General features: G+C 47.9%; 1 long non-coding RNA gene across 1 annotated transcript; it reads right to left on the reverse strand.

Annotated features, from left to right (window-relative positions):
- Nucleotides 1–561: 561 nt before the first annotated feature.
- On the reverse strand, nucleotides 562–1824 carry LOC121813286. The gene is made up of 3 exons (XR_006053621.1): nucleotides 1781–1824; nucleotides 1524–1694; nucleotides 562–1356 (listed from the first exon to the last, which is right to left on the reverse strand). It is a non-coding gene; the product is annotated as an uncharacterized LOC121813286 (long non-coding RNA).
- Nucleotides 1825–9080: the final 7256 nt, after the last annotated feature.

Below are 9080 nucleotides of genomic sequence, written 5' to 3' on the forward strand. Positions count from 1 at the left end.
TGAGAGAGACAGAGGTTAATAACAGATATGATTCAATGCAGAGAGGTCTGTTAACACATAGTGAGTGAGAAAGGTGACTGGAAAGAAACTCAATGCATCATGGGAATCCCCCGGCAGCCTACATCTATTGCAGCATAACTAAGGGAGGATTCAGGGTCACCTGGTCCAGCCCTAACTATATGCTTTAGCAAAAAGGAAAGTTTGAAGCCTAATCTTGAAAGTAGAGATAGTGTCTGTCTCCCGAATCCAAACTGGAAGCTGGTTCCACAGCTCTCTGTGCACAAGGTAGGCCATGTCAGTTTGAGGTCATACTTTTGTCGTAGGTCCGTAAGCATAGAGGGATCCAAACTTCAAGTGCTGGTGTTTATTCACACACATCAAAACAAACACAAGTGTTTATTTCCAAGTTAAAACAAAATAGTAGTATATTTCATATTTAGTAAATATGATAACAGTCTCTGACCTGTGTGAGTTTACAGAAATGCTCTTACAAATAACTCACGTGTTTCTTCCTCTATTTAACATTCACACCTCTGTGTTGAAGCACACGTAGATGAAGCTCTTATTGTTTCTTCCTCAGAAACAGTGGCAGACTCGTTAGTGTTAACCACAGACGACAAACACACCGTTCAGCACACACAGAACTTAACATGGTGTGAAAATCTACAGACAGACTGATATTCATTTGCTGTACATGAGGTGATTGTTGTTATAACTGACCTGTTTAAATGTTTTTAAAGCTTACAGTCTGCATTATTGGGGGCGTGGCCTATTTATATCTGCCAGATATATTAGATATCATATACCAGATATATCTGCCTGAACTGGACCTCTGCTGAAGAAATTATGTTACTGAGCTCTAATTAGCAGTGCCTTTCTGTTTGTCTCATACAATCTATGAAGAAGCTTGATAACCAAGCTAGCTAACATTAGCTGATAGCTGATAAATAGAGTCTCTCCTGGCTATAAAAGCTAACATGATGCTGTTAAAAAATTTGTAACTTTTAGTTTCTGAAACCAGTTGATGAAGTCATTCTGGTGTTTTCCATCTTTGATATACAGTCTTGTATGTTCACTGACCAACATCTTTACTACGACCACATGTTACAGAAACTGTCACTCAAACAACATCAATATTGCTCTTAGAGCACTGTGTAATCATTTTCCACTAAGCATTTCTTTGAACTCTTAGAAAATATCCAAGTTTCAAGTGATACAATTTTATAAACATCCTATTTTCTCCACACTGGAAAAACCAAATCACCCACCAAAGGTCCGTCATTATTACTTCTGCTTTGTCTCACAGCCTGCGATGTGATACTTGAATGTATGTGACATCATCTCGTGCAGCTTTATCTGGATCCAATAAAAATTTACAGTGAAAATATTTATAAGACAAACGGAAATGTTATTTGAATGGACAGAGAATGTAACTGAATCATTTAATCATGATAAATGTGTAGATTATTCAAATCCACAACAATAAAATTAAAACATGAAAGATCAGGAAGTCTGAGTCTCACCTTCAGGTTTCCTGTGAACACATCATCTCACCAGCACAACCAGTAACACCAGTAAAACCATAGCACAGTCTGATCCAACACATGACAATGTAGGAAAAAGGTAAGAACCAGGAGGAGAGGTGGATGTAGGTGGAGGTGTGGATGTAGGTGGAGGTGTGGTGGTGTGTTCCCCTAAAATAAAGCAAACACAGTCATTAAGTTGTCGTCACATTGTGAATGTTGAAAGCTGCAGAAACACAGACAGGTGAGTGTGTCACCTGTGACAGTGATCCAGCTGGATGGAGACTCTCCATGACCGCTGATGTCACACTTGTAGAGGCCTTCATCAGACCTGGAAACATGCTGGATGGTCATGTGACCTGTAGGCTGCTTCCTGATGAGGGAGCCATCTTTATAGAAAGCAGCTGGGAGGTTGGAGGGAGTGGTCTTTGTTTTACAGAGCAGAGTGACGTCATCTCCCTCCATCACAGGGAGGACAGGACTCTGCAGGATCACTGATCCACCTCAACACAGAGACAAACTACAGCATTTCATCCATTTACACACAGCTTCATCAACACTAACTCCACACACTCAGCTTACCAGTGACTGTCAGGTTAACCATGTTACTGATGGGACCCTCTCTGGACTCACACCAGTAAACTCCACTGTCATGAGATCATAGTGATGGTACAGGAAGAACCAGCTGGTTTTCCCCATGTGCTTCCACACTGAGTCCTCTGTTGTGTGCTTGTGTTTCTCCTCAGAGTCCATCCAGCAGAGCTGTCGTCCTCCTCACAGCTCAGAGACACAAAGTCTCCTTTAAAGAACTGAGAGCTGCTGGGACTCACAGTCAGACGAGCTGTGAGGGTTAAAATGAAGAAATACATGTAATATAATAGATCTACTGTAGGGCTGCACGATTAATCGTTAGAAAATCGCGATCTCGATTCATACTTATGTGCGATCTCATTTCCAAATGACAACGATTTAAAAAAAAAAAAAAAAAAAAAAAAAGACGACGATTGTACCGCATTTTGATCCGGGACGTAATCTGCATGAAAACAAGCGCTCACTCTTCCTGCTCAACAAATGACAAGGGCGGAGCCTTATACCACGTGATACAGAAGCTGTGCCGTGTGATGCTAAAATTAGCAGGGAAAAAACAACGGAGAGCACGTCAGGGATGACGAGAAAGTGACAGGAGAAAATCCGTCCCGGTCAACCACCCAAACATCAATAACGGGAACCTTATACAGCGCTTCCCTATACACGTCGAACTCCCGCAGGCACAAAGAAATTACGGAGGCTATCACTTATCACCTGACCAAAGATATGGCTCCCATCAACACTGTGCAAAACGAGGGATTTAGGAAAATGATCAACACCCTAGACAAACGCTACACAGTGCCGTCCCGCAACTATTTTTCTATTGTTGCACTACCTGCTCTATACACGCAGTGTCGAGCAACGGTGGAGACGGAATTTCAAGCAGTACAACATTTTGCGGCAACAACAAAACGTGAGACATTTGTTGTTTTTATGTTTATTTATTGTTTTTATGTTCAGTCTCAACTGTTACGAAGTTGATGTGCAGTTAATAAGTGCAATAAATATTTATACTGGAAAAGAAAATCGTGAGAGAATCGTGATCTCAATTCTAAGCCAAAAAATCGTGATTCTCATTTTATGCAAAATCGTGCAGCCCTAATCTACTGTATGTTATACTAATAGATCCATTGTGAAACATGACCCCAATCAGGTCATATCAGTGAGCATTTCTCAGGTTTAAACTGTGACAGAAGAAGGTTACTGACCTTGGTTTGTTGTGCAGCTCAGCAGTGAGATCAGAACTAAAGAGAAATGACACTCAGGTTGATTTGAGGTGAACATAAAGAACAACTCCACACAAACAGCTGACAAACTCACAAACTCGTCTCTTTCTGATGTATCTGCTCAGTTTGTAATCATAAATATAGCTTGTTGAAGAATGTTATCCATTTATCCACTCTCAAAGTTACACGTGCAGCAAGTTTAGAATCACAGCTTAGCGAAACTTTTAGACTTTAGACTGTGGAAGAAACGCACACAGACAGTAACGAGGTGTTCACTCTTGCTTATATAAAATTCATGCCTCTGCCAGCTGTTTTCCGGGCCTCTAAGTTGGCATCATGGCCTTCAGGGACGGCCTCCGGAAAGGGTTCGTCGCCGCCGCTGGCATCGCGGCCTCCTGCAGCATCACCGCCTGCAGTATCGCTGCCGCCTGGTTCAGCCTCTGTGTCTTCATCCACGCCTGGTCCAGCCTCCATGACGCCGCCTTCGTCTTCGTCTGGTCCAGCTCCGCCTTTGTCTGGTGCTGCGGTTGCCACACCGACATGAACCAGGACCAGGCGTGGATGAAGACACAGAGGCTGGACCAGGCTGGACCAACCTGACGGCATGGGACGTGTTTTTGCTGTGTTTGCAGCAGACGAAGCGTGGTGCTGGGTGGGCTCCTCGGACCCACCAGCTGACTTGGCTTGAAGCCGGGCGGGCGACTCGGACGCACCAGCAGACGACACTTGAGGCTGGCTGGGTTCTCCTGAACCCCCAGCAGACGACACTTGAGGCAGGACGGGCTCCTCAGGCCCTCCAGCCGACGAGGCAGGACGCTAGCTGGGTTCACCTGAACCCCCAGCTAACATGGCTTGAGACTGGACGGGCTCCTCGGGCCCTCCAATGGAGACAGACACTGAAGCAGCAGGTACGGAGACCTCTGCCAGTGTGGACACTGGCTGGGACTGAAAGTGTTCCCCAATACACTCAGCAGAGGACAGAGGCGGACGGGTGAACTTACTTGAATTCTCAGGGGGTGCTGAGAGCTGAGACTGTTCTGGTGAGTTCTCTGGGTGAGGCTGCTGGCGCTTGCGTCTTGACCTCTAGGGGTCAAGAGTTGGCTGGTGACTGACACCCAGTCTCTGGGGAGGCCCTAGAGGGAGCAACTGTCCCTGAGATGGCCAGCTTAAGAGAACCAGCAGATGTTGTGGTGAAGTGTGTTCCCTGCTTAGAATGAGACAGTGAGAATGGTGGCCGAATGAACGAGTGGGTAGGCTGCTGAACTGGTGGCAACTGAGCTACAGGTAGCGAAGTTGTAACAGGTGGTGGAGTGGCTGACTGAACTGAGGGCAGCTGGGCTGCTGACTGAACTGCTAACTGTACTGCTAACTGTGTTACAGGCCCCACATTGAATTGTGGTGAAGGTGTGGATGGGGGATATGGTCAGGAAAAACTGGTTCGGGGAAGTTCATTGCATTAACTGAAGGAACCGATGCAGACGAAAAGGCTCCCCTAACATAGTCATTCCCTAAACTCGTGGTGCTTGACTCAGTAACTCCAGGTTTAGAAAAAATAGCGTGAACACAGTCATTAACCCTGAATGTGGACTCAGCAAAGGCAGTCTTTGGAGCAATGGCCATGGGTGAGACGGAAAAATGATTGTTATCTTCAGAAGACACACAAAAAATAGCTCCAGAAAAGACAGTCACAGAGTCTGACGCAGCAGAAAAAGTGTCCCTTTCACTCACCACAGCCGACTGCTTACATGTCCCTACATCCGGCTGTGGGGTGCCGCGCCGGCGGCGCGAACGTCGCTTTTGTCTCGGAGATGGCTCCGATGGACCGAGTAATTCCTCATCCGGCCGGTCGGACGGCACGTCCTCCATTGAAGCGAGTGGGCGAGCGGTAGCGGCGGGAGGGTGTAGGTGAAGCTCGTGAAGAACAAAATTTTGTACGAGCGGATACAGTGAGTCCAATAACCAGGGGTAACTGGAAATAAGGTGTTGTAGGTTGGCTTCCACAGTGTAAAGAGACGCCTCTGCCTCATGCTCTAACCACTGGTTGATTAATTTAGAAGCAGAGTCGATAACGGCCTCCTGAAGCTCCCTGGTGGGCTGAATGCCGCTGGATCCATAGCTGGCTGGTCAGTACTGTCACGGCGAGTGAGATGAGCCGTATAAAAATAATAAATGAGGATCCAGACAGAGATCAGCTGGGCTCGTGAGCTGTCAGGCTGTGCGACTGATTCAGCTGTCAAAACAAACACGTCAATAAATGTGGAAATTGGCAGTACATACCTGCGTGTGCGTGTATTATTGTGGTGAAGGTGTGGATGGGGGGATATGGTCAGGAAAAACTGTTTCAGGGAAGTTTATTGCTTTACCTGAAGGAACCGATGCAGACGAAAAGGCTCCCCTAACATAGTCATTCCCTAAACTCGTGGTGCTTGACTCAGTAACTCCAGGTTTAGAAACAACAGCGTGAACACAGTCATTAACCCTGAATGTGGGCTCAGCAAAGGCAGTCTTTGGAGCAGTGGCCATGGGTGAGACGGAAAAATTATTGTTATATTCAGAAGACACACAAAAAATAGCTCCAGAAAACACAGTCACAGAGTCTGACGCAGCAGAAAAACTGTCCCTTTCACTCACCACAGCCGACTGCTTACATGTCCCTACATCCGGCTGTGGGGTGCCGCGCCGGCGGCGCGAACGTCGCTTTTGTCTCGGAGATGGCTCCGATGGACCGAGTAATTCCTCATCCGGCCGGTCGGACGGCACGTCCTCCATTGAAGCGAGTGGGCGAGCGGTAGCGGCGGGAGGGTGTAGGTGAAGCTCGTGAAGAACAAAATTCTGTACGAGCGGATACAGTGAGTCCAATAACCAGGGGTAACTGGAAATAAGGTGTTGTAGGTTGGCTTCCACAGTGTAAAGAGACGCCTCTGCCTCATGCTCTAACCACTGGTTGATTAATTTAGAAGCAGAGTCGATAACGGCCTCCTGAAGCTCCCTGGTGGGCTGAATGCCGCTGGATCCATAGCTGGCTGGTCAGTACTGTCACGGCGAGTGAGATGAGCCGTATAAAAATAATAAATGAGGATCCAGACAGAGATCAGCTGGGCTCGTGAGCTGTCAGGCTGTGCGACTGATTCAGCTGTCAAAACAAACACGTCAATAAATGTGGAAATTGGCAGTACATACCTGCGTGTGCGTGTATTTGTGCCTGGTGTATTCCACAAGTGGTGCCGAAACCCAGGAAAGTGCCGGTGGGGGAATGTCCGACCCACAGGCCGCGCCACCCGCCCAGCCTCTGCAATTCTTGGCGCAGATGCTGGCGGAGATGGCGACGATGAGCCGGGATCAGGCGGCCGACCAGCGTGCCCACCTGGCCGCGCTGCGGGAGCAGACGGACCGACAGACGCAAGTTCTGGAGCGGCTGGTCGGGCCATACCAGCCGGCCATACCGAGAGCGCCTCTGCGCCCTCTCCCCCTCATTGAGGTCCCGTTTGAGCGCATCGGCATGGACCTCATCGGGCCGTTTCACCGGAGTGCACGCGGCTACCGCTTTGTGTTAGTCCTGGTGGATTACGCAACGCGGTACCCGGAAGCAGTTCCGCTGCGCACCATCTCTGCAAAGAGTGTGGCGCAGGCACTGTTTCAGGTCATCTCCCGAGTCGGAATCCCGAAAGAGATACTGACTGACCAGGGCACGTCGTTTATGTCTCGTACACTGCGGGAACTGTACGAATCTATTCGGACCAGCGTCTACCACCCTCAGACTGACGGGCTGGTGGAGCGGCTGAATAAGACTTTAAAGTCCATGATTCGGAAGTTCATTAACGAGGATGAACGCAATTGGGATCACTGGCTAGACCCTCTGTTATTCGCAGTGCGGGAGGTGCCCCAGGCCTCCACGGGATTTTCTCCCTTTGAACTGCTGTTCGGCAGGAGGCCACGTGGGGTGCTCGACCTGATTAAAGAAAGCTGGGAGGACGGTCCGAGCCCCGCCAAAAATGAGATTCAGTACGTGTTGGACCTGAGAGCAAAACTCCACACTTTGGGGAGGTTGTCACGGGAGAATTTGCTCCAGGCTCAGCAGCGTCAGCAACGCCTGTATGACAGAGGGGCTAGGCTCAGGCAATTTTCACCGGGAGATAAAGTGCTTGTGTTACTCCCTACTTCCAGCTCGAAGTTGCTCGCCAAGTGGCAAGGACCCTTTGTGGTCACACGGCGAGTCGGGGACGTGGACTATGAGGTCGCTCGGTCGGACAGGGGAGGAGCCACGCAGATTTATCACCTCAATCTCCTCAAACTGTGGCGAGAGGTTGAAACCGCTTCTCTGGTGAGCTTGGTGAAGGAGAGAGATGAGTTGGGGCCTGAGGTGCCAAATTCTATCATTCCCACCTCCCTCCCTTGTGATGACCATCTCACACAGGCCCAGAGAGCGGATGTTGTCGCGTTGCAACAGCGTTTTGCGGACGTGTTCTCCCCCCTGCCCGGCCGGACGTCCCTCATCGAGCACCATTTCGTGACGCAGCCCGGCGTGACGGTGCGTTCACGGCCCTACAGGCTCCCAGAGCATAAGCGAAAAATCGTGCAGAGGGAATTGGCGGAAATGCTGAGGATGGGAGTAATAGAAGAGTCGCACAGCGCCTGGTGTAGCCCCATCGTTCTGGTGGCGAAGAAGGATGGGTCTATACGGTTCTGTGTCGACTATCGCAGGGTGAACGAAGTGTCACGCTTTGATGCCTACCCCATGCCTCGGGTCGACGAGCTCCTGGACCGGTTAGGCACGGCCCGCTTTTTCACGACGCTGGACTTAACCAAGGGCTATTGGCAGATTCCCTTGTCTGCCGAGGCCAGGGAGGCCTTTGTAAATGGAGGGACAGTAACTGCGTGTATATGTAAGCGTGTAAACCTGCAGATAGTCAGATTAACAGTATTTTGTCTCTATCTGACATTCATCTCATGTAAAAAATAATGTGGCGCACAGCTGACGTGAAAAAAGGCACATACCTTTGACATTGCGTGACGAACTCTGTATTCCTCGTCCACACATAAACGCAAAAAAGGAGTTTTAAAAAATCTCAGTTTTCGGTGATTCGAAACGCCGTTTACGTGTGGATGAAACAGCTGCGTTTTCAAAAATACCCGTGTAGGTGTGGACGTAGCGTAAAAGAGTTAGTAGTTTATTTTATTACTACCTGTAATTTATTGCAGATTACTTGTATTTGCTTAATTGTTTACTAAATGTTTGAGGTGTGAAATAAACCGCAATGGAGCAAAATATGGGTGTGTGTGGTTGGAGGATGTGTTTGTGCGCGCGGGAGGGGGATGGTCGAACATTTTTCCCGTAAAACAAAGGGGGGCCAAGCAAAAAAAGTTTGGGAACCGGTGAGTTATCAGGAGAGCAGACAGTCAAAGTACAAGAATTCAAACAAACACAGAGATTCTACTTACAGAGCAGACACAGCACAGATGTTTCCTTCATCGTCCTTCTCACTCATTTGAGCTTTTTTTCATTTCTGTCACTGACACCAAGTAAAGCCCGCCCTCTTCCTCTGAGCACCAGCTTTCTATTGGTTCAATGGTGGGAATAGCCTAATCATTTAAAAGAATATCTTTAATCTAAAATTTTTAAAAAACCTGTCTCGTCCACCATGAATGTAAATGAAAAGGCAAAACTAATAAATGTACAGTATTTTAATTTGGATTCCTTATATGTGTAATTGGATATTCATCAGTTCACAAAGAAAAAAAAAAA

Source organism: Haplochromis burtoni, unplaced genomic scaffold (genome assembly GCF_018398535.1).
Source record: "Haplochromis burtoni strain Fernald_Lab_line unplaced genomic scaffold, NCSU_Asbu1 Contig_1394, whole genome shotgun sequence".
In the NCBI taxonomy this organism is placed as follows: domain Eukaryota; kingdom Metazoa; phylum Chordata; class Actinopteri; order Cichliformes; family Cichlidae; genus Haplochromis; species Haplochromis burtoni.